We start from the raw sequence: 13,131 nt of genomic DNA on the forward strand, positions 1-13,131 counted from the left end.
TGGCTATTCAGCTTCTCTGCCCATTTTTTAATTGGGGTCTTTGTCTTCTTTTTGTTGAGTTGTATGAGCACTCTATATATATTGGAAATTAACCCCTTATCTGATGTATCATTGGCAATGATGCTCTCCCATACAGTGGGTAGCCTTTTCGTTTTGATGATTGTATCTTTCGCTGTGCAGAATCTTTTCAGTTTGATGTAGTCCCATGTGTTCATTTTCTCCTTTGTTTCTGTTGCCTTAGGGGATGTATCAGTGAAAATTCTGCTGCGTATGATGTCTGAAATTTTGTTGCCTAGAGTTTCTTCTAGGATTTTTATGGATTCATGAGTCACATTTAAGTCTTTTATCCATTTTGAGTTTATTCTTGTGTATGGTGTAAGTTGATGGTCTAGTTTCATATTTTTGCATGTTGCTGTCCAATTTTCCCAACACCATTTATTAAAGAGGCTGTCCTTACTCCACTGTATGCTCTTCCCACCTTTGTCAAATATTAATTGAGCATATTGCCTTGGGTCCATTTCTGGGTTCTCTGTTCTGCTCCACTGGTCTATATGCCTGTTCTTGTGCCAGTACCAGGCTGTTTTGATTACAGTGGCTTTGTAGTCTAACCTGAAATCTGTTAATGGGATCCCTCCAACTTTGTTCTTCTTTTTCAAGATTGCTGTGGCTATTCGAGCTCTTTTTGGTTCCATATGAACTTTTGAAGTATTTGTTCTGGTTCTGTGAAGTATGTCATTGGTATTTTGATGGGGATTGTATTGAATCTATAGATTGCTTTGGGTATTATGGACATTTTAATGATGTTAATTCTTCCAATCCATGAACAGGGTATGTGGTTCCACTTTTTTATATCTTCCTTTATTTCTTTTTTCAATGACCTGTAGTTTTCTGTGAATAGGTCTTTTATTTCTTTGGTTAAGTTTATTCCTAGGTATCTTAATTTTTTTGCTGGAATGATAAATGGGATTGTTTTTTTCAGTTTCTCTTTCTGTGAGTTCATCATTGGTGTATAAGAATGTGCCATCGGTTTCTTGACGTTAATTTTGTATCCTTGTGCTCATTATTTTTGTATTTCTCACAAAGTATAGTGCAAATCAGTAAAATAAGTTAATTTATTCAATCTTGCAACAAATATTCACCAAGTGCATACTTTGAGACAGGCATTGTTCTAAGTCCTGGGTGCACAATGGTCAACAAATTGGAAAGATATGGTGCCTTAAGAAACTTGTATTTTAGTGGGGGAAAGAGAGCCAGGAAGAAAGATCAGCCATGCAAAGACCTTGAGGTGAGGTGTACTTGGCATGTTGTAGGAACAGCAAGGAGGCCATTGAGGTGGAAATACAGTGAGCAAGGAAAGAACCATGGATACAAGGTCAGAGCAGTCTTGGGGTTGGATCCTGTAGGGCTGTAGATCACTCTAGGAACTTCACCTTTTATGCTGGGTGTTAAGAGGAGCCACAGACAGTTCAAGAGGACTGTGTTGTCTGCCTCTTATGGGCTGAACTGTGTCCCTCTGAAATTTAAAAGTTAAAGTCCTAATCCCCAGTACCTCAGAATGTGACTGTATCTGGAGACAAGGTCTTTATAGAGCAAATTTAAGTAAAATTGGGTGATATGGGTGGGTCCTAGTCCTATATGACTGGTTCCCTTGTATGAAGAAGAAATTAGGGCACAGACACACAGAGGGAAGATGATGTGAAGACACAGGGAGAAGGGAGCCATCTGTAAGCCAAGGAGAGAGGCCTCAGGAGAAACCAACCAAGTTCACACCTTGATCTTGGACTTCCAGCCTCCAGAATGGTGAGAAAATAAATGCTGCTTAAGGATGTCAGTCTGTGGTTCTTAGACATGGCAGCCCAAGCTGATTAAAGCACTGCCTTTCCTTTTAAAACAGTTATTCTTTCCTCTGTGTGAGTGTAGAATTGGGGAGGGGGACAAAATCGGGAAGAACAGGTCACTGTTGTTTTAATAATCTGGGTGAGATGTGATGATGCTTGGTTCTGAGAGGTAGAAGTGGACATGTGACATGATAGACTTAGGATATATTTTGAAGGTAGAATGGATGGAATTTGTTTTTGGTTTAGATGCTGGATGTGAGACAAAGTGAGGAGTCAATGCTGTCTCCAGGGTTTTGGGCCAGTGCAACTAGAAAAATGACGCTGCCGTTTGCTGAGATAGGAAAGACTGAATGGGAAGGCAGTATGGAATCCAGGAGTATGGTCTGGATGTGTGAATTTGACATGCTTATTAGAGAATCAGTAAATGCAGCTCCAAATCCAGGTACCAGGAAATAGAAGAGTTTTAAGAGCCTCTGTCTACTGAGCACCCAGTAGGTAATTAACAGTGGTCATTGACTAAATGAGTGGATGAATTGGAAGATGAGGGTTTTAGCTTCCTTCTTTTTTTTTTTAATCCTTACCCGAGGATATGTTTTTTTTATTGATTCTAGAGAGAGGAAAGGAGAGGGAGAGAGAGAAAATTTATTCTAGTTGTGATTTTTTTTCCTTGGCACAATTTTAATAACATTTGGAACTTACAGAAAACTTACAGAATATTACAAGGAATTTCTGAATACCCTTTATCCAGAATCACCAGCTGTTCACATTTTCCCCTTTCTCTCTCTTTGTACGCACACACACACGCGCGTGCACACACACACACACACTTTTTTTCTGAATATATGAAAGTTGGAGACACCATTCCCTTTAATCCCTAAATACTTCAGTACACGTTTTTTAAAATATGAATATTCTATTACATAGTCGTACTATTATAAAAATCAAGAAATGTAACATTGCCAATATTAAATCCACAGACCAATCATATTCAGTTTTTTAAGTAGTGACAATAATTTCTTTTATAGCCATTTTTCCCCCTGGCCCATGATCTGGTGATCCAAGAACACAGATTGCCTTCATTTGTCACAGCTTGTTTTCCTTGCATGGAGTTTCTCAGCCTGTCTTTATATTCTTGATCTTGACATTTTTGAAAAGTGGCTCTTGATTTTGTAGAATGTCTCTCTATTTGGCTTGTCTGCTGTTTCCTCATAACTAGCTTCAGGTTCTGGAGTTTGGCAGGCATAGCACCGAAGCGCTGTGCTGTTCTCAGAGCCTCGTGTCGGGAGGCTCATGCTTACTCGTGTCCATATTGGTGATGGCGACTTTGCTCACTTGGGAGTTGCTTGCTCCCTTTGTAGAGAATAAGTGATTTGTAAAGAGATACCAGGACACTTATATAAATGTCCTGTTTCTTATTAAGCTTTCATCTACTACTTTTAGTATCTGTGGGTGAGTTTCTGTTTCCAGGTTGATTGACTTTTATTGGTTATCCATTGATGAGTTTATATCTCCAGGTTGATGAAAGTGTATGACATCTATTGAACTAAACATGTGTAGGATAATTGTTTTCTAGCTCTGTCTGTAGAGCTCGATGGATCATAAATGAGGCATACATGTATTCATGGCCTTCATTAGTTATGAAGGCCATGATTAATTAAAATGCTCTGGCAAAGTGTCATAAAATTAATGGATCTCCTGGGAAGCTGAAGTAGTCAGTTTCAGCCTTTGTTTAATATTTGAAAAACATCTTATAGAGTTGACAGTTCTGTGTATGTAGAATGTGCATAATCTAGATATAATTCTCGGTGGTATAAAATATGTTAATAAAATAAATCCCTAATATGACTTTGCTTTGTTTTCCTTTACCTTTTCCATTCAAAAATGGAATGAGCAACATTCTAGTTACTTAAAGATTTTATTTATGCTTTAATAAATTGAAGTGTTGCATAACTAAATGTAAAAATACCACTTTCTAAGCAATTTTAAGACTATTTCTTATGACAACATAGAAGTATATAGATGCCATCACTCACATACGTAGATGCTGCTGCCTCCTCTTCTTCCTATTACATAAATTTTATATTATAGGGAGCATGCAGTATACTTTTTTCCCCTCAATTTTCATGAATAACAACTATGTAGAACCATGAAAACAAAATTAAGGTACAAATTATTCATGTGTTTAAAAGAAAATTTATGTAAAACAGTAAATATTACTGACCCAAGAATATTGGACTAATTCATAAACAATATCATAAATAATACAATTACTTTGTAAATATTCAGCAAAATAGAATATATATATATATTCTCAGAAGGTCTCAGCTCTTCTGTATATCTCAATGACTTCTGGGTTACCAGGCTTTTCTTGGGTGACTATGACATTTAAATGTCAACTCTGCCCTGGCAGGGGCCTAGCTAACCAGAGAGGTCCTGGACTAACCCACTCCAGCATTCAGTCACCGAGAGCTGGCCCCTTCCCAGCCTCTGCTCAGCCCTCCTCGGTCCCCACATAGACTCAGGGGTTCTCATGAAAGGTCTATCAAAGGAAGAGCAGAGCAAAGACTTGCCAACACAGACAGCGAGCACAGTGCCGCAGAAGGCTCTTGCTTGCCATGCACTAGGGCTTTCTGCAGGACCACCTGCTGAGTGTCTAGAGCCCAGTTTCTGTTCGGTGCTGTCGTAAACTTTATAAATGAGTCTCAAGCATCACTTCCAGTGATAAATGTCAGAGACTTAGAATTTTTAATGTGCTTTTATATTACAAGATTGAACTCGCAATCTGTTCAGAGACAGCAAGAAACAAGTTATTAAACTCTGATCTTTGTTTTATGTGCTTAAAATGAGAACTCCTAGGGTACAGTTTGATTATTGTGGAGGGGATGGGAATGGAAAAATTTACTAGGGTGTGGGAGCATTTCATTATGATGACAGTCCAGAGTTAACTCTTTTCGTACCATGCAGGAGATCCAGTAAATCTTCAAAGAGAATAGACACCTTGTGCACATGCTGGGATTACCATCTCAAGGAACCTTTAGCTTCCTTAGCGTGGACCATATTACTATATTACAAAAGGCTTTCTTTCCAATGTGATCTGTACTTACCATGCTTTACTCACAGGAGCAGCCAACTCAGCATCACATGAATGAATTAATTCTTTTGTAATATTTGGCACACAGATGTGAGATTGAGTAGTCCTTAAAATGAATATGCTCTTTATATACACACACACAGATTGCAGTAGTGTTCTTAAAGCTTTCCAATATTCAGTGGTCTTTTTTGTTTGTTTGTTTTTTAAATATGTGTTCATTGTTTTTTGTTTTTTAGAGAGAGAGAGAGAAAAGGAGAGATAGAAGCATCCATGTCAGAGAGAAACATCGATCAGCTGCCTCCTGCACATCCCCTACTGGGATCCGGCCTACAACCCAGGCATGTTCCCTGACCAGGAATTGAACCGAGACCTCTTAGTCCATGGGAGGATGTTCAGTCCACTGAGCCACACTGGCCAGGCTTCACTGAGTTAGAGTTCAATCACACAGTAATATTTTTATGCAAAATCAAACAAGGTATTTATAGACCCAAAGTGAAATCTTGACCATCTTTGCAAGGTTGCTCATGGATCCAGAGAACACAGCTGCCTTGCATCAGTTGTCCCCACAGATACTGCTCTCCTCCAATGCTTCTTTATTGAACTAGGTGGCTAATAGGCCACTGTTTTATTAAGTGGAAGGGCCTATGGGCAGCTGGATGGTCAATAACATTGATCATTCATAAATCAAATAATTAAGTCAAATGAAGCCCGCACAAGGTAGGTTGACAATTGCATGGAAAGTAACTTTCCAAGGGCACTTCAAGTGGTACAATGTATTTCGCTAGACTCCAGGTTATTCTGTGTTTCACTTGGAGTGGTAGCTTTGGTTTTGGGGGATATGTAGAAATACACACATGACAGCCTGTAACTGGGTATTTGTGTTGACTCCCCCTCTAGAGTAAAATCAGGCGTTCCCATTTAGCCTGTTCATTCATTCCTCAGAAGCACCCCACAGGGGACTTCTGCATCTGCTAGGACTCAGACAGGAAAGCTGAAACCGGTACACACACCTCACATTCCTACAGAGCTGTAGCTGCTTCAATGAAGAGTTCTTTCTCTCTGATTGTTTCCTCTGGGTAAGAACAGGAATGTTCTCAGAGCTTTTTCTCATCTTCTCTCCATGGCAAGGTAAAGGACAGGAAGTCAGGGAAACAATGAAATTCCCATTAAAGTCTGTGCTATCTCTTGTTTTGAAAATCATAGTAATAATAATGTTGTATTTGACACTTATGAAGTGCCTGTGATGGACCACATATTGTGCTGTAATGTTGACACCCATTGACTCAGATGCTCAAAATGGCCCTAGGATAGGTAGTGTCCTCACTTTATAGATGAACTAGGCTCTTCAGATTAAGTGATAAAGCTGGGATTCAAACCTGGATCACACTGCCCTCAATCAATATTTAGACAGAAGAATAAGTTAAGGCCAAGTGACTCTAAAGGTGGAATAAACCAACTTCACAGAGCTCCGTGCTCCCAATAAGACAATAACTACTGTTCACACAGTGTTTAGTAGATGCTGGTTATTATTCTAAGTTCTTGTATGTATAATTATGCAGTGAATCTTCACCACAACCCTATGAGATAGATACTGTTACGATCTCTGACACACCTGCTGCAGTAGCAGCAGACTCTGTGGTGCTTCAGACCTGGATGTGGTAGTGCGAACACACCAAACCTGACAGGAGCGGAAACACCAGCTGCTTCTGTTCCCGTCCCTGCACAATTCCACTTGTGTGAATACTTTTGGGTCAATGCGTGGATTGCTCAATAAAACCAAATCCAACAGTAGGTCATTTTGTAGTTAACGTTTGTCTCTTTTAATTACATATATCTTTCTTAAAATGGAGTTCTTTTTTTATTTTATTTTATTTTTATTTTTATTTTTTATCCTCACCCGAGGATATTTTTCCATTTTTTGTACAGATAGAGTGGGAGGGAGAGAGAGGAAGGGAGAGAGAGAGAGAAACATCGATGTGAAGGGACACATCGAGTGGCTGCCACCCGCACGACCAACCAGGGCCGGGGACAAACTGCAACCGAAGTACGTGCCCTTAGTGGGAACCGAACCTGGGTCTCTCCGGACCGCAGGCCGACGCTCTAACCGCTGAGCCAAACTGGCCAGGGCTCTTTTTTATTTTTTAAAAAAATTTTTGTGTGTTTAAAGTGAAATGTATTACAATGCAATAAGTGCAGATATTATTAAAAACGACGGTTAAAATTATAAACTGTTTATAATTTTTCTAATATAAATACTGGAAATAATAACTTCAATTCTATATATACATAGAATAACAAAAACATAAAATCATGCACAATGTCAAAGTATAACTTTGCATATTGTCGTTTTAGGTATCACGTTTATCTTCTCCTAGTCCCAATGTGATTCCAGAATATGAAGGGGTATGCTAATTACTCAGATTACAGACTTAAAGGGTGTTTTGAATGTGTGTCAGTTATTGCACATTAACAATATTCTAAAATCCCTGTTTTTGCTATTCTGATTAAGTAGTTCTAATTCCTGTATTTCTCTTTCTCATTAGGTCGTGGACATAAAGTTGAGCTAGAAAAACTGTGATTATAGGACCCAGCATGATATGTATTCCTAAGGATTCATTTAAAAGTGGCCTAGCCCTGGCCCGTTTGGCTCAGCGGTTAGAGTGTCAGCCCATGGACCAATGAGTCACAGGTTTGATTCCGGTCAAGGGCACGTACCTCAGTTGTGGTTCGCCCGGGCCCTGGTTGGGGTCATGTGGGTGGCAACCACTTTATGTGTCCTTCTCACACCAGTGTTTCTCTCTCTCTCTCTCTCCCTCCCACTCTATTTGAAGATAAATAGAAAAATATCCTCAGGTGAGGATTAAAAAAAAAAAAAGTGGCCTAAAGTAGTATCAAATAAATAAAAAGAGCTACAGGGCATAAAAGACAATAACTACATCAACACGTAAGTAAAATGAAGCAGCTCACCCTCTGCTTGCTTACTTGGTTCCATGTTTCTGTAGAAAGGAGGCACCAGAGCCATAAAGAAGCCAGGGAAGCCCTGGCCAGTTTGGCTCAGCGGTTAGAGCGTCGGCCTGCGGTCCGGAGAGACCCAGGTTCGGTTCCCGCTAAGGGCACGTACTTCGGTTGCAGTTTGTCCCCGGCCCTGGTTGGTCGTGCGGGTGGCAGCCACTCGATGTGTCCCTTCACGTCGATGTTTCTCTCTCTCTCTCTCCCTTCCTCTCTCTCCCTCCCACTCTATCTGTACAAAAAAATGGAAAAATATCCTCGGGTGAGGATAAAAAAAAAAAAAAAAAAGAAGCCAGGGAAAATCAGAACTTCTAAGAGTGTGTGTTTGGGGCAAGTGGGGACAGCACAGGGAAGGAGCAGGACAGAAGTGTCAGATTAGAAAAGGAAATTAAACAGAATTACCTATCCTTCCTTATCTTGCTAAAGCAGGGACTGGTTCCTGGCCTCCCTCCCCTGCATCCCAGCAGGGCTCTGGGGTCCTTCTGTCCGGAGCACTACATGTGATGCTTAGTCCTTTATGGCAGCACTTCTCATTCGATCCTTGGGATCTCATCAAAATGCACTAGGTCTGGGGTGGGGCTTCAGGTTCTGCATTTGTAGTCAGTGCCCAGGAGATGCCAGAGCTCTTGGTCTGTGGCCCATACTTTGAGAAACAAAGGTCTACCACACACAGAGGGAGCCACCTCTGTCCGCTTGGGCCACAAATGTATCTTAGAAATCCTGAGCAGAACTGGGACCTGCTCCTATCCAAGCACATCCCCAGGCAAAAGGTGTAGCTACATTGCATATGTGAGCAGCTGGCTACAAGACTGTGTTAATATATTTTCTGAGAGCACCATGACTGTATGAATAGCCAAATAACTTGAGTAAATGGAGTGGTCTATTTGCTGGTAATAAAATGAATCTCTTTCTCATGTAGTTCTCCTTAAAGTGAACATGATATAAAAGTAAAAAAAAAAAAAGAACCTAATATATTGAATTCACAGCAAAAGGCCACATGTGCACACACATACATATAGCATGAATGTTAAGAAATTAAATGCATTTTTTAAAAATCCTCACCTGAGGATATTTTTCTATTGATCTTCAGATAGAATGGGAGGGAGGGAGAGAGAGTGAAACATCGATGTGATAGAGCCACATCAACTGGTTGCCTCCTGCACAATCAGACCAGGGCCGGAGATGAACCACAACCGAGACACGTGCCCTTCACCAGAATCGAACATGCAAACCTTTGGTCTGCAGGTCCATCCTCTAACCACTGAGCAAACCCGGCCAGGGCTACATGCATTTTATCAGAATATAGTGCTACCACTGCTCCAAGCCAAAATCATCTCCTCTTCCAAATACAAGGAAAAAACCTTGAATTGTAAGGAAAATGACTGCATCGCCTGCCAGCACAAGGCCACAGGCTCTGCATTTGATCACAGCCACACGAGCAAGAACAACAGGAAATCCGAAGGCAGAAACAACAGTTCCGGTAGGGAAAACATGCCAGTTCCCGGCAGGCACTGCTCATGGCATCAGAGTCACATGTCACTCTTTTGGCAATGAAATGGGGAGCAGGAGCGATGGCGTGAAATATCAGGACGAACCAGAGCCAGTAAACACCACGATCCTCTAAGGCACGTCCCAGCATAAGAGAAGCCAGTCCAATAGCCCCTCTGAAAGGTAACGACACAAGAGCTTGAACGCCCACCGTATCTCCCCAGCTGGGGCCATGGCTGCTTCTGTTTCCCTGCCACTGGAATTATTTTTCAAATAGATAGAGCTATTAAAAATTTTTTTTTAACCAAGAGTTTTCTATGGGAGGCCACAGAATCTCAGAAAGTCCCTATTCTGAAGGAAAATCGGAAAGAAGCCATTCTGCCTCAGCCACCTGCTCGACACTAGAATGACTGAACAGAGAGAACCTCACCGCCAATAGAGTCTGCAGAACACAGGCTTTGACTGTAGCAGAGGGTACAAACAGGCTTCAACGTTCTTGATAGAAACTGTGATTTTTCTCACTCACAAAACCAACGGTGTCTCGGAGCTCCACAGTTACCCACCCACAGGATATCCGAAGTCAGCAGCAGCTCACCTGCCAATTAATGTAACAATCCAGTTATTAATTTACTTAAATACCATATAATTTAGAATAGAACAGTCATGAAAAAAATCACAAACATCCATCCCCTCCAAAAAAATTAGATAAAAAACTGTCATAAAATTCTTCATGTTTTTCTTACTATTCAAGCAATACATGTCCCTTTAGAAAAAATTAGAAAATTTGAATAAACAAGAACATTTTAAAGAAATTGCCCATCATCCCATGACTCAGAAAAAAAATCTTTGGTGGTTGTTTTTCATGGTTTTATTTCAAAGGACATCTGTGTTCTTCTAACATAGGCTGGCAACTGTGTGATTGATTCACTTTGGCTAATTACAAGTGCTTGTCGGGAGCTCTCCCGATTTCTAGTCACTTCCAGCGATCTCCCTGCGGAAGGTGCTCAGAGGAGGGTGGATGGTCGTACCATTTTTGCCAAATGGCAGGAAAGAAAATGAGAATAACAAGCATATTGGTTCTTGAAGATGATCTGGTTAAGTGAGAGATAAACTGCTGTCTGTGAAGTGATGGCCAAGTAACAGACCAAGCCAGTGCCTGAGACTCGAGGCCCTTCACTGCTTGTTCTCCATCCCCGTGGCTGACACCAGGAACTCTGCAGTGACCCTTGTTCTCCTCCCTGGCTTAATCTCTGCCTTCGTCTCAGCTCAGCTCAGCTCAGCGACTTTCTCCCCTCCTATCACAGGTTGTCAGATGAATGCATTTCTTCTTAGGAGCAGGTCCAGTTAAATCTGGTTTTTAAGCAAAGAGTTTTAGGTGAAAATGTTTTGAGTGTTTATATTTTTAACTTTTGGTGTCCATTTTAGCTTAATAGTAACAAGTGAGGAACATGGGGACTATTTGAGGGGACTAAAGGGGTAGACAAAAAAGAGACAGTCACCTTGGCCGGTTTGGCTCAGCGGTTAGAGTGTCAGTGGTCCAGAGAGACCTGGGTTTGGTTCCCGCTAAGGACTCGTACCTCAATTGCAGTTTGTCCCCCGCCCCGTTTAGGGTCGTGTGGGCGGCAGCCAGTCGATGTGTCTCTCTCACATCGATGTTTCTCTCTCTTCCTACTTCTCTCCCTCCCACTCTATCTGAAGATAAATGAAAAAAACGAAACAAAACAAAAAAGAGACAGTCCCTCGCTGCAGGGCAGACGGCCATGGACAGGGCGAAAGGCTGGGGGGTGAGAAGCATTCATGGCAAGTGGTGTGAGGACAGAAAGCAAGGAACAACTGATGTGTGGGAACAAAACAGATCAAGAAGTCAGATGAGCCCTGGCCGGTTTGGCTCAGCGGTTAGAACATCGTCCTGCAGTCGAGAGACCCAGGTACGGTTCCTGCTAAGGGCGCGTACCTCGGTTGCGGTTTGTCCCCGGCCCTGGTTGGGTCGTGCGGGTGGCAACCACTTGATGTGTCCCTTTCTCATCGATGTTTCTCCCTCTCTCTCCCGCCCACTCTATCTGAACAAAAAATGGAAAAATGTCCTTGGGTGAGGATAAAAAAAAAAAAGAAGTCAGATGAGAGGGTCTGGGTTTAAAATACTGGTAGGTTACTAGCTTTTATAGAAATGTAATTTCTTCTGGTTTGTTTTTTTTTTACTTAAACAGTTCTAAGACTGACTGCTGTCATTATATCACTTGTCAATTAACATTTATAAATAAAAAAATCTAAACTTTGTATGATATATGCAGTCTTCAAGCTTGTCCCCTTATGGTATAAGTGTATATTCAATGATAAATATTCTTATTTTATAAGTAATCCACGGAAATAGACTTAACATTTTAGAATTCAGCATGGCTATGTCAAGAGTGGAAAATATGTTTTCAGCTAAGTTAAAAAGAAAAAGGAATCTTTAGTTGAATTACTCTTAAAATATAAATAAAAATTGGAATGAAGAAAAAATCCAGGGAGGGTTGTAAAATGTACTGTGTTGCAGCGATGCTGGTCATGATTTTGATGGCAAGGAAAAAGTTATAGTGTTTCCCATGCCATCCAAAGGCTAATATCACAATTTATGGACCATATAAAATGTTTTATTTAAACTCCTGGGAAATTTAAAAACTATATATACCAAGATAATACTTGAGAAAATAAAGAACCCTGTGTTTTAATTCTGTGAGATGGTATAAACATTATTAATGTGTGGGAGTTCATAGCTCCCTGGGCCCCTTCGCCTCAACATCTTCTCCAACCCTGCTTTTTTCAAGGAAAAATAGGACAAAAGCCACATGCACAGATTTTTGTGGGGGAAAAAAAAGGTTCTTGGAGCTGGAGAGAGGAGAGGCAATGTGCACGGAGGAGCAAGGGATCTGGGGCAAAGATGGGGGCAGGAAAGGTGGCTGTGGATTTGGTGAGAGCAAACGGCTGAGCAAATCCTGGGGGATTCGGAGACCACAGCGGTTGCTAACAAGAATTGCATGGATTAATTTTGTGACCTATCTTAAATGTTTGAGAGAAAAATGAAGATTGATAGTCCCATCTGGGCCATTTTTCTTTCACTGTGACCCCGATCCAGAGTTAGCAGTGAGGGTCAGGACTGCTGAAGCAAAGCCGCAGGGGACCAGCTCCATTCTAAGCTAGATCCATATTGGAGGACAAAATCCCATTGCATCTGAGCTTAATGTATGTTATCTTACCTTCAGCCACTGTCTAGTGCTGATGCTATTTGACCTCATTCACAGGAAAGAGAAACTGAGACTTAGAGAGGATGCACATGTTGACCAAGTGCTGACAGGTCATGTCCCCGGGCTGTGACCCCTTTCCTCTCTTCCTAAACAACTTCTCAGTTAAGGATCAACTAACTCTTCCTTGATTTTTCAATTTGGGGGCCCAATCACACATCTTTCCTTTTCTCTCAGGAAAAGTTCAGCAGAACTTGTAGTGTAGCTTTGCTGACTGACTTGTGGACTTTAGGAGGCTTAAAAATCTCTGTCTCAGATCTTCCCAAGTGAAAAAACAGACATAAAAAATGTTCTCAGACTTACAGAGAGTTTGTGAAGAATAACAAGTCAATACCTGCTCTAAAACCATTCAGGAGAAAAGCACTTAGTAGAATTAGCAAGAATCAGGATATGATCCATGTTCATCCTGAGATCTTCCAGTCCC

The 13,131-nt window shown here is 41.1% G+C and overlaps 1 pseudogene; it reads right to left on the reverse strand.

Annotated features, from left to right (window-relative positions):
* Positions 1-9,246: 9,246 nt before the first annotated feature.
* Positions 9,247-12,765, reverse strand: LOC118643221 (annotated as a pseudogene).
* Positions 12,766-13,131: the final 366 nt, after the last annotated feature.

The sequence above is a fragment of the Molossus molossus genome, unplaced genomic scaffold (genome assembly GCF_014108415.1).
Source record: "Molossus molossus isolate mMolMol1 unplaced genomic scaffold, mMolMol1.p scaffold_m16_p_32, whole genome shotgun sequence".
Lineage (NCBI taxonomy): Eukaryota > Metazoa > Chordata > Mammalia > Chiroptera > Molossidae > Molossus > Molossus molossus.